Genomic DNA, 13,245 nt, shown 5'->3' with positions numbered 1-13,245 from the left:
AATCGATCAGCCCGTTTCTTTCTCATCAACTACAAAAGAACTGCGAGTGTCACTAACATGAAAGCTCTCCTTGTCTTATATGTCTTGACATATGTCTTTTCCATAAAATCTACTACCACAACACATATTTACGTTCTACCTTTGTTCAATCGCCACCATACATTTCATCTCGCATTGACCACCGCCAAAAGGTAAACATTCCGCACTGCAACACCGTCGGCTTTTCATATTCATTTCTTCCCTAAACGAGTGAAGATTAGAATAACTTACCCGCATTACTTACAAGCATAACTGACACCAATAACTTTAAAAGCACACTTCGAAGTTTCATGTTATAAATTAATGTTGCGTTTGCTTGCTCTTTATAATAACTGCTTTTATGCCATAATGTTAAGTAATGGCTTGTATTATTATATGCTATGTTCTTTCCTTTCTATTTTTGTTACGCCATGTATTTTTGCCACGCTTACAAGTTTCTATTTTCCATTCTTATTATTTTGTATACGATGTTTTTTTGCCATGTTGTTTGCCTTCCTTCCTTATTTTGTGATTTGCCTCTTTATTAATAATATATCGTAATAAATAAATATCGTAGCTGAACGGTACCCACGCTATTACGATCGTCGCGTATGTTTCATGGCTCCTAAACCGCAGCTTAGAAATAGAGGATAATACTGAAAAAAGGTCACATTAGTTATTGGAACATTCACAAATACACAATTGATCTCCGAGGCTGATTGTAGGCTCAAATATGCGCGCACACGTCGTGCTGCGTGTTCCGTCCACCTCAACGCCAGCAGGAATTCCGGCCATGACGCCTTAAACCACTTCAGCACGTCTCACAGAACCATTTACCACGTAGAAAACGCGCTTCATACTAAACAGACCGCACGACCACGAAAACAGACACCAGAACCTACCGCCGAGCGCATACCTGCCATGCAAAAAACCGCTTTCACCCAAGCCAGTATGGGCAACCAGCGCTGAAGCTTCGCGTGCCGACAGCAGCGCCGTAACACACAGCCTAGCGAGCGGTAGACACAGTTTCCAGTAGCACACGCAGTGATTTCGTGTCAGCAAATTCACCGATTGTCTGAGTCACACTTTTCACGGCTCCTCAAACGGCAGGGAACCGACGTGCTAGGACGTAGCAGCGCATGCGCTCTACGCAGCGCGCATGGCCATGGACAGAACTTGGCTGGCCGCATCGGGCTAGACAAACATTGATACAGGCGCACGTTTCTTATCGCTAAATATGTCGTGCCATCTTCGTAGCCTCCCTATCGGACGGTTTCAGCATATTTTAGTAACGCATGAAAAATGTCGCAGAGCCTCCTGGCCAGCGCTGGTTCCCCATGGCGCTGCTCATAGGCGGCGCCACTGCGTTCACAATATGGCGGCGCCTACGAAAAAACGGTCTATAGACCGGATGGCGTCTCGGCTGGCGCAGTGTAATCGACGTAGCGTGACTGACCGCGAACGACGCTCGCCCGCGCGCCGATAACGTCGGACCAAAAACGTACCTTAACTGTCAAAACGCTCGCGTGAGGAAGCGCGGCAGCAGAAGCGACCAAAGTGGCTTCGTGCTGTATATCGCATTAACGCTAACTGAGCGGCGAGCACAGAGCACACACAAAGGTATGAACCATCGGCACACGGGTCTAGTTCAACGCAGATCTAGTTCAAGATTCAGCCCCCGCGCGGCCGCTCAATGCGCTCAGAAGGGTTTGGGTGCGAGCTAATTGGTACGGATCATTCATATTTAAAACAGCGCCAAAAAAACACGGACAAAGGAGGACACAGGACGAGCGCTGACTGCCAACAATACCTTTATTGGAGCCTGCGAAAATATATACAATTTGCAACAGGCATAAAGAGAGCGAAAGAAGAAGGGGAGGGGAAGGGGAGTCATCGTCGGTCAACTCCTGCTGCGCATGCGTCAATAACGTTAAACGATATGAAAGTAACCATAAAATGGTGGACACAGGCCAAAGTGCTTAATATCTAAGGAACTTAAGTTCTGTATCACAAGGTGCTATGGAAGGGGAACTAACAGAGGTGGCTCCTAACTGACACATTGAAAATGCCTCAAAGATTCTCTGGCCATCTGATTGCTGTACCTTTTCAACACACGTGTGTGGTCAAGCTATGTAGAACAGCCATAATTCCAATAAAGGTGTTGTTGGCAGTCAGCGCTCGTCCTGTGTCCTCCCTTGTCCGTGTTTTTTGGCTCTGTTTCAAATATGAATGCTCAATGCGCGGTTGCTGCCGGAGCACAAAGCTCCTGGCTAATAACGAAGGTCGCAGAGTATGTCCTGTCACGAATGGTAATTTATGGCGTGCAGCTTCCAGTCGGCGTTATCAGGTGTCCTCCAGCTGTCCGGATTTGAGGGCTGTTCCATGCAGTCTTCAACTTGATCGCGAATGATACACTGAAGACAAAATAGTCGGCCCAGGCCCAGGTGTCTACAAGAGATGTGACTTCGTGGCCGTACAGAAGTAGGTGTAGGTCAGTGGGCCTCCGTTCAACATTGCGAATTGGTCGAGGCGTCTGCGTCGCATTGTCCCGGCGCAGTGACGTCTCGTCGTAAGGCTTCCTTGAGGCGACATCTGCTTGGCTTTGAGACGGCGTGTTAATGGCGGCGTTTTGCTGCGGCGTCGTCCAGGTGGTTCTTCCAGTGCTCAACGCCTGCTTCATCTCCGCCATGGGTAGGGCGGGCATTGTACTAACTTCGAGATCGGCCCACGTATGGGAAGTGCTTAACGCTTGCTTCACCTCCCCGCGGGTCGGGCCGGTATGGCAGTATCTTCGGCATCAGCCCACATATGGAAAGTGTTAACGCCTGCTTCACCTCCGCGGCGGATCGGCCCGGCATTGCGCTATCTTCTACATCAGCCCACGTATGGGGAGTGTTTAACGCCTGCTTGACCTTTGCCACAGGACGGGCCGGTACGACACTATCTTCGGGATCGGCCCGTGTATGGGGAATGCTCAACGCCTGCTTCACTTCCGCTGTGGGTCGGGCCACTATTGCACTATCTTTGGGATCGGCCCACGTATGGGAAGTGCTTAACGCCTGCTTCACCTCCCCGCGGGTTGGGCCGGTATTACAGTAACTTCGGGAACGGCCCGCGTATCATCATCATCATCATCAGCCTGGTTACGCCCACTGCAGGGCAAAGGCCTCTCCCATACTTCTCCAACAACCCCGGTCATGTATTAATTGTGGCCATGCTGTCCCTGCAAACTTCTTAATCTCATCCGCCCACCTAACTTTCTGCCGCCCCCTGCTACGCTCCCCTTCCCTTGGGATCCAGTCCGTTAATCAACAAGCGTAAGACAGCTGACATCAGGAAGTATAATATGGATAGAATTGAACATGCTCTCAGGAACGGAGGAAGCCTAAAAACAGTGAAGAAGAAACTAGGAATTGGCAAGAATCAGATGTATGCGTTACGAGACAAAGCCGGCAATATCATAACTAATATGGATGAGATAGTTCAAGTGGCTGAGGAGTTCTATAGAGATTTATACAGTACCAGTGGCACCCACGACGATAATGGAAGAGAAAATAGTCTAGAGGAATTCGAAATCCCAAAGGTAACCCCGGAAGAAGTAAAGAAAGCCTTAGGAGATATGCAAAGGGGGAAGGCAGCTGGGGAGGATCAGGTAACATCAGATTTGTTGAAGGATGGTGGGCAGATTGTTCTAGAGAAACTGGCCACCCTGTATACGCAATGCCTCATGACCTCGAGCGTACCGGAATCTTGGAAGAACGCTAACATAATCCTAATACATAAGAAAGGGGACGCCAAAGACTTGAAAAATTATAGACCGATCAGTTTACTGTCCGTTGCCTACAAAGTATTTACTAAGGTAATCGCAAATAGAATCAGGAACACCTTAGACTTCTGTCAACCAAAGGACCAGACAGGATTCCGTAAAGGCTACTCAACAATAGACCATATTCACACTATCAATCAAGTGATAGAGAAATGTGCAGAATATAACCAACCCTTGTATATAGCTTTCATTGATTACGAGAAAGCGTTTGATTCTGTCGAAACCTCAGCAGTCATGGAGGCATTACGGAATCAGGGTGTAGACGAGCCGTATGTAAAAATACTGAAAGATATCTATAGCGGATCCACAGCCACCGTAGTCCTCCATAAAGAAAGCAACAAAATCCCAATAAATAAAGGCGTCAGACAGGGAGATACGATCTCTCCTATGCTATTCACAGCGTGTTTACAGGAGGTATTCAGAGACCTGGATTGGGATAAATTGGGGATAAAAGTTAATGGAGAATACCTTAGTAACTTGCGATTCGCTGATGATATTGCCTTGCTTAGTAACTCAGGAGACCAATTGCAATGCATGCTCACTGACCTGGAGAGGCAAAGCAGAAGAGTGGGTTTAAAAATTAATCTGCAGAAAACTAAAGTAATGTTTAACAGTCTCGGAAGAGAACAGCAATTTACAATAGGCAGCGAGGCACTGGAAGTAGTAAGGGAATACATCTACTTAGGGCAGGTAGTGACGGCAGATCCGGATCATGAGACAGAAATAATCAGAAGAATAAGAATGGGCTGGGGTGCGTTTGGCAGGCATTCTCAGATCATGAACAGCAGGTTGCCATTATCCCTCAAGAGGAAAGTGTATAATAGCTGCGTCTTACCAGTACTCACCTACGGGGCAGAAACCTGGAGGCTTACGAAAAGGGTTCTACTCAAATTGAGGACAACGCAACGAGCTATGGAAAGAAGAATGATAGGTGTAACGTTAAGGGATAAGAAAAGAGCAGAGTGGGTGAGGGAACAAACGCGAGTAAATGACATCTTAGTTGAAATCAAGAAAAAGAAATGGGCATGGGCAGGACATGTAATGAGGAGGGAGGATAACCGATGGTCATTAAGGGCCCGCGTATGGGGGACGCTTAATGCCTGATTCACATCCGCAGCGGGTCGGCGCGGCATTGCATTGTCTTCGAGATCAGCCCATGTATGAGGAGTGCTCAACGCCTGCTTCACCTCCGCCGTGGGTCGGGCCGGTTTTGCACTAGCTTCAGGATCGGCGCACGTATGGGGAGTGCTTGACGCCTGCTTCACCTCCCCGCGGGTCGGGCCGGTATTCCTGTAACTTCGGGAACGGCCCGCGTATGGGGGACGCTTAACGCGTGCTTCAACCCCGCGGCCGGTCGACCCAGCATTGCACTATCTTCTCTGTAAAAAGTGTTTCTTTGTCGCTTTTTCACCTGGTTAGTGTTTACGGGTACTGAGGTCAATCGTCACTGGCTGATGTCACTGCGCGCTTGCGCGTATGGACTTCAGCGGTGTGGATCGTGATTCACAAGAACGAAGTCTGCATCCATCTCGAAAGGTGGCGAATGTGTTCCTATCCGTTTTCAGAGCTTGGCGATTGCCTAACACTTAGCAGCATATTATGGTCGCTTAAGCATGGAAGATTTCGGTCTTGACTACGAAGGGGCTGAAGTAAGCTTGTCTCCGTGCTCCACTGCTTTCTTTAATTTTTTCGCTGTTGGTCGAGATTTTTCGTGTTCGTGTGCACGACCTTTGCTCACAGAAAAAGGTGGGCTGGTACTGCATACAGTGCAAAGGAGCGGGAAGCACACCATCTGCTGCTTCTCCAAGAGCCATCACATAACGTCATCGGTGTACATCATCACTTCACGGAGACGTTATTATAGACGTCACGTTTTACTTGATCGCGTCATCAAATTATGTCATCAGACGGTATGGTCACGTGACGATGGCGTTATCACATACCGCAACCTTTGACGATGATCTCATTACGCGACCTTTGGTGTAAACAAGTGATCACGTAGATTTTGACGTCATTAAGTAATCACGTTACGTCATCATGGGTCAATTCCGGAGAGAGTTAAAAGAAGTCGGAAGTACACAGTGTGCTGCTTCTCCAAGAAGCGTCACATGACGTCATCAGGTGACACTATCACATCACGATAACCACATCGCCTGACGTCACATTTGACGTGATGGCATCGTCAAGAGATATGGTGACGTCACGATGCCGTTATCATGAAATGTAACGTTTGACATTATGATGTCATGACGCGGCCTTTGATGTAATGACATCACCACGTTTCATTATCATGTCCAACGCAACATCACCACTTGGTCTCATGGGGTGTGGTACCAATTGATATTAACGCCGGCTTATTGGTTTATGGCCTATTATTGGTTTCATACACTACACTATACTATGCACTATACACTATAATAATGAGCGACTTCAATGCCATGGTAGGCAAGAAGCAGGCTGGAGAGAAATGGGTGGGGAAATATGGCATAGGTTATATAAATAGGAGGGGAGAGTTATTCGTAGAGTTTGCAGAACGGAACAATTTGCAGATAATGAATATCTTCTTGCGCAACCGGGATAAACGAAAGTGGACGTGGAGGAGCCCGAATAGCAAGACTAGAAATTAGATAGACTTCATACTCTGCGCTAACACTAGCATCGTACAAGATGTGGACGTGCTCGGCAAGGTGAGCTGCAGTGACCATAAGATGGTAACATGTGCAATGAGCCTAAACTTGAGGGGGATACGGAAGGAACTGGTACATAAGAAGCCGATCAATGAGTTAGCGGTAAGAGGGAAAACACAGGAATTCCGGATCAAGCTACACAACAGGTATTCGGCCTAAACCCAGGAAGAGGACCTTAGTGTTGAATCAATGAACGAGAATCTTGTGGGCATCATGAAGGAGTGTGCAATAGAAGTGGGTGGTAACTTCGTTAGACAGGACACCGGTAAGCTATCGCAGGAGACGAAAGATCTGATTAAGAAACGCCAATGTATGAAAGCCTCTAACCCTACAGCTTGGATAGAACTGGCAGAACTTTCTAAGTTAATCAACAAGCGTAAGATAGCTGACATAAGGAAGTATAATATGGATAGAATTGAGCATGCTCTCAGGAACGCAGGAAGCCTAAAAGAAGTGAAGAAGAAACTAGGAATAGGCACGAATCATATGAATGCGTTAAGAGACAAATCCAGCAATGTCATTACTAATATGGATGAGATAGTTCAAGTGGCTGAGGAGTTCTATAGAGATTTATACAGTACCAGTGGCACCCACGACGATAATGGAAGAGGTAATAGTCTAGAGTAATTTGACATCCGACAAGTAACGCCGGAAGAAGTTTAAAAGAAAGCCTTGGAAGCTATGCAAAGGGGGAAGGCAGCTAGGGAGCATAAGGTAACAGCAGATTTGTTGAAGGATGGTGGGCAGATTGTTCTAGAAAAACTGACCACCTTGTATACGCAATACCTCATGAGCTCGAGTGTACCGGCATCTTGGAAGAATGCCAACATAATCTTAATCCATGAGAAAGGGGACGCCAAAGACTTGAAATATTATAGACCGATCAGCTTACTGTCCATTGGCTACAAGTTATTTACTAAAGTAATCGCAAATAGAATCAGTAACACCTTAGAATTCTGTCAACCAAAGGTCCAGGCAGGATTTCGTAAAGCTACTCAACAATAGACCATATTCACACATCAATCAGGTGACAGAGAAATGTGCGGAATATAACTGACCCCTATATATATAGATTTCATTGATTACAAAAACGTTTGATTCAGTCGAAACCTCAGCAGTCATGGAGGCTTTACGGAATCAGGGTGTAGACGAGCTGTATGTAAAAATACTGTAAGATATCTATAGTGGTTCCACAGCTACCGTAGTCCTCCATAAAGAAAGCAACAAAATCCTATAAAGGAGGGTGTCAGGCAGGGAGATACGATCTCTCCTATGCTATTCACAGCGTGTTTAAAGGGGTTATTCAGAGACCTGGATTGGGAAGAATTGTGGATAGGAGTTAAAGGAGAATACCTTAGCAGCTTGCGATTCGCTGATAATATTGCCTTGCTTAGTAACTCAGGGGACCAATTGCAGTGCATGCTCACTGACCTGGACAGACAAAGTAGAAGGGTTGGTCTAAATATTATTCTGCGGAAAACTAATGTGTACATTCGCGGTTGAGAGCAGCAGTTTACGATAGATAGCTAGGCACTGGAAGTGGTAAGGGAATACATCTACTTAGGGCAGGTAGTGACCGCGGATCCGGATCATGAGACTGAAATAATCAGAAGAATAAGAATGGGCTGGGGGGCGCTTGGCAGGCATTCTCAGGTCATGAACAGCAGGTTGCCATTATCCCTCAAGCGAAAAGCGTATAACAGCTGTGTCTTACCAGAACTCACCTACGGGGCGCATAGAATAGAAACGTTTGGAGTAGATTTACGTTATAGCGCCCCAGGGGCGCTATAACGTAAATCTACTCCAAACTTTTCTGTTCCAATTCTGCAATCAGCACTCCGCTATTGGTCAAGAACTTTTTCGGAACACCCCACTTCAACTGTCGGTCACGCGACGCCACGATAACCGCGATAGCGCCTCATCTGATACGACGTGTACACACTGATTATGCATGAAAACAAAAATAGTTATTTCTGATTCGACGCCTGTTCGCGATTAGCCCTCGGCTATTGGACAGAAGTTTTCGTCCTGCATCTACTTCACCTGACTCTCGCGCGACGTCACACAACAGCGATAACTCACCGCCTCAAAGTGAGGCCTAGGCGCGAAAGAACCATGAATATGCCGAACAAAACTGAATTTTCTTCTCAATAGCCGCAGGCTGCCCGGTTCAGAAATGAATAGAAGACGGCTGCCGCCGATCGCTCAGGCACTGGCTACTCGCACCTGCCGGAGAGAATGGGTTTATTTGCGTATAATAAAGCTTTTTGAGTGGCCGTGTAATATTTTCGAGCACTTTCAGAACGCTTACGACCTCGTTCGCCAATTATTCTTTGCTGAAGATCCGTTTTAGCATCATTCTTAAGCTTCTGTCGCGTGCCACCGCGATTTCCGACCAGCCACCGCAAGCTAAGTAAGGGAAAGCGGACCAATCACAGACGTCGGCACCGCCCTGCTCATCCGGTAATCGGTTTTCAGCGCAGTCGCTCAGCCCCAGTGAATCCTCCACTTGAGCGTGCTCCTCACCTTTTGCCAGCCAATTAGATCAGACAAGCTGCTCAGTGTAGGCAATGTTATTCGTTCTTCAAGCAAAGAAAAGTGACCTCCTATGAACGAGGAGAGTGGTTGATTGTTCTGTTCAGACAACCCTGTGGGCCACCGCCCGATGCTTGCGTCGGTGGTTACGCAAATTTGACGTCAGGAGATTGGGATAAAAACATATTCGAATAGTTTTAAGTTTTAGGGCCTCAAAAGTGCTGATCATGATCGCTTGGTCGTACGAAAAAGATCTATTTCCAACAAGCCGTGTTAAGCCCTGGCCTAGTTTATATAATTCGCGGGCTTTCTTCGGGGCCCAGAAAAGAGCCATGTAAAAGGTAATGTCATGAAAACAAATTTACTGAGTATTTTGAGCATGCTGTAGAACGTTTCCAATGGTACTTTTGTCACATTACAATTATTTAACATTACTGACAGTTAAGCGCTACTAATTACCTAATGGAAGATAAATATGGTGTGAGTAATTTTGAACGACTATATTCCGTTATATTAATTTGTGCAAACTGTGCCATTCAGTTTTGAAGGACTGGTTCTAATTGCGAGAGCAACCCGATATTCATCACTGAAGGGTCGCAGGCTGTTCTCTAATTAGCGCCGCCGTAAGTGAAGTATTGCATGGTTGGGCAATAGGTGTGGTAGCTGAAGCGTTAAAATATTGCTCGTAGTGATGAGCGGATTCCAACAGACACTATAAAATTACTACTACTGACAGAAATAACGAATAAGAAAACAAGCAAATAAAGAGAAAGCACTTCTCCGATCCCCCTAAATGGGTATGTATGGTCTAGGTTCTACATCTACGCCTAGTTTTCGTGAGAGCATCTATTCGTTGCGACTATCTATCAAAATATGCAATGACACTAATCTGACGAGTCGAGACATTTTTCGTTAATTGTCACATCGGCTGCCGTCTCGTATATTTGCATGATGATTCTAATCAAGAACAAGGCAGCACGCTATGAAGCGCAGACAACCTCTGGCTATCGCCTGCATAAGGAAGGGAGCGTGAATTACGCTTTTCGAAAGGCGGATAGGACTCGAAAGTATAGCAACGTACGGGCCTGTTTAGTTCAATGAAAACTACGCTGTGAGAGTTTGAGAGAAATTTTACCTTGTAGAAGCAGCAACCGTTCGTCTACTTCTTCGTATTAGCTGCTGGAACGTCTGAACGTGAATGAAATGTTGACTTGAAGATGATAATTGTCTCAAATGTTGTGGCGCATACCCACAAGCAGTCAGTGCCCAAAAATCTGGTGGCCTTTAGAAATGGAGGAGCGATTTTCATTCAAACAAACTAAAACCCTAAGAACCCAGCATAAATTACTTTTGAGAACAGCGGATCACGTCTCTTGTCAGTATTTTTACAAAGTGAACAGTTTTTATGAAATTTTATGCCGCAATGGATTCACCGAAGTCAAGTGTATCAGAAAAGCCCGCCTGGTTGGGATGATACATACTTAAAAGGGGTGAGGACACCAAACAAAAGAAATATATAAAATCATTATTAACCTTTCGGCTACCTAAGGGGAGTCTTGTCCAATGTGCACAACGCTGCCGTTGGGGAGCCGAAATATTAACAAAGATTTTAAAGTTTTTTTTTGTTAATGTCCTCACCCCTTCTTCTAGGAAGATAATCACTAGTGCTGGTGATGCCGGGGAAGTAGGATCGGATCTCGATGGCATAAGATCGTAACTATAAATCCTGGATAGGAAACCGCTAGGTCAAACCTCTATGGTAGCACGCCGGATCAATACTGGGGATGCCAGACCAATTCATAGGCGACCCTATCGAGTGGCCGCGAATGAACGTCACGTCATTGAGAAAGAAGTCGACAAATTCACGAAAAGATCAGTGAGCCTTCCTGTAGCTCTTGGGCTTCCCGTGTTGCCCTCGTAAAAGATAGGATAACAGTCGGCGTTTCTGCGTCGATTGTCGCCACCTGAACAAGGTCACCAAACTAAAAGTTTGTCTGTTGCCGAGAATTGACGACCTGTTTGACTGTCTCCACGGAGATACATAATTTTCGTTGATCGACCTCCGTTTCGGCTATGGGCAAACTACAGTGGACGACAATCATCGGGAAAAGGCCGCTTTCGTAACGCCAGACGGTCTTTGTCAATTCGAGGTCATGCCGTTTGGCATGAGGAATGCCCCAGCGACATTCGAACGCATGATGGCCTCCCTTCTTCGGGGCATGAAATGATCAACTTGCCTACGCTACCTCGACGATGTTATCCTGTTTTTATCTACCTTTACAAGCCACTTTCGGCGTCTGTCAGTGGTTCTCGATGTGCTCCGGAGAGCTTGCCGGCAGTTTAATTGCTCCAAAAGTAATTCTGGTCACCGTGAAATTATAGTCTCTGGGTACCTTGTTGGCGCAGCGGGTAGCAGGCCAGAGCCCAACAAGGTTCCGGCAGTGGTCGATTTCCCCGTACCACGGTCCATCCATAGTGTTCGCAGGATTGTTGTCGTCCGCCCGTATTTTCGTCATTTTGCGAGAAATTTTGCATCTATCGCCCGGCCCCTTACCGAGCTTTTTAAGAAACACGTGCATCACTCCTGGGGTACATCACAAGCTTCACCTTTCACCACGCTGATCACTGCTTACGTCCGCGTTATTCAGGCTGGCGTCTGTCGATCTACCAGTGAAAACCTCGGCCGGGGCATTTCAGCCTGCCGACCACATCTTCAGCTTTAAGTGCACGACCATGCCGCTCCGTCTTCCAAACTACTCGCCTCCTCGCCGAGGCCACTTCGTCTTTCGTCAAGCTCTAGCGACCCACGTGACCAACCGCCCGGCGAAGTCTGGAACCATGTCTGGAACAATGGGGAGCTCTCCCGCCTATCGCCGCGTAAGCAGCGCTGCGGCTGCGGCAGCAATGGCGGCCATTTCGCGATAGACGCGGCCACGCACTTTGTGATATGAACAATTAAACAGTCTCTCAAAGTGAGGTATTATTCGAGTCGGCGGAGCATCAATCAACGGGCGGCCAAAAGGTCGTGGAAATAGGAACCCGCGAGCAAAAATTGGAGGACGCTTAAGCTTCGCCTTCAAGAGTGGGACGCGAGAGCGTTCCCGTCGACCCGCCAAGGGGTCGACAATGCGCTACGGCACAGCGATCACTTACGATGCGCCCCGCATCGGACTTAAGGGCAAGATATAGTCCGGCGTAACGCGCGCGCGCGGCCACGCGCGGCGCGGTTAAGCGACGTCGCTGAAAAGCGCGCACTCTACAGTCCGGCGTCACGGCGTAGCCGGCGTGCTTAGGCGCGCTTGGCGAGCACAACGCCGCCGGCGCGGACATAGAGCGTGTTCTATTTCACGCGGCTGCCGCTAGACCAGAATGCACTGCGCGCTGCAGCGGCAGCGAGCAGAAGGCAGAATGGCGGCCTGCGGTGCGCGTACTGACAGTGCGGCTGTGGTTTTTTGAACATCCGTGTGGGATGACAGCGCGAGTGAGGACGCCTGCTTGAAGCGATTTGCAACCTTCCATGCGTATACGATGTGAAACGCATGGACCACCGCGACACGGAGCGCAAGAACAACGCGTGCGAAGCTATACGAAAGCAGTGTGGTCTCGCCACAGGTAAGCTGCATTTCGCAGCTCCTGTACTAGCTGGTGGTAGTCGCCGAGTTGAGGGCGCTTGTCGAATAGCTTTCGCATGTACATACATGGTCCGCTTCCGTTTTTGACGTAGCCGAAGTACTAGCAATACGAGTGCGATGTTCTGGCTGTCAGGCACGGCGGCCGCATTTCGATGGGTGCGAAATGCGAAAAACACCCGTGTGCTTAGATTTAGGTACACGTTAAAGAAGCCCAGGTCAGAAAGAAAGTGGTTTTCGCACGTAAAACCTTATGTTTTTTTTTCTGGCTGTCAGGACAAGTTAACACCATCCCGCAAAAGTTTTCATTTTAGCGCACAAACAGCGCGCGGAACGAGAAGCGCGCGCGCTACCCGAACGACGCGCATGCGCCATGTAAACAGCTGTTCGCCGCGGCGAAGTTGCGCTCCCGGACGCACAGATGGCGCCAGCCTCGAGCTGCGCGCGCACGCCGAACTCTAGAGGAAGCAAATTTCTTGCACTCCTGGCGTCGCTAGCGCAGCGTATCCGACTTCGCCTGCCGCGGCCTGGCGCGCCGAGAACGCCGGAC

At 47.8% G+C, this 13,245-nt stretch overlaps 1 protein-coding gene across 2 annotated transcripts in view; it reads right to left on the bottom strand.

The window, feature by feature from the left end:
• The window catches only part of LOC135900215 (phospholipid-transporting ATPase ABCA3-like), a 661,060-nt gene extending 650,767 nt beyond the window's left edge, over positions 1-10,293 (bottom strand). For both annotated transcript variants that reach the window (XM_070536864.1, XM_070536866.1), the window contains exon 1: positions 10,202-10,293. The gene's annotated coding sequence lies outside the window, so the exon portion shown is untranslated. The remainder of the gene's footprint in view (positions 1-10,201) is intronic.
• Positions 10,294-13,245: the final 2,952 nt, after the last annotated feature.

The sequence above is a fragment of the Dermacentor albipictus genome, chromosome 4 (genome assembly GCF_038994185.2).
Source record: "Dermacentor albipictus isolate Rhodes 1998 colony chromosome 4, USDA_Dalb.pri_finalv2, whole genome shotgun sequence".
Lineage (NCBI taxonomy): Eukaryota > Metazoa > Arthropoda > Arachnida > Ixodida > Ixodidae > Dermacentor > Dermacentor albipictus.
Note: the sequence above shows the minus strand (reverse complement) of the source record. Positions and strands in the feature narration are given on the sequence as shown.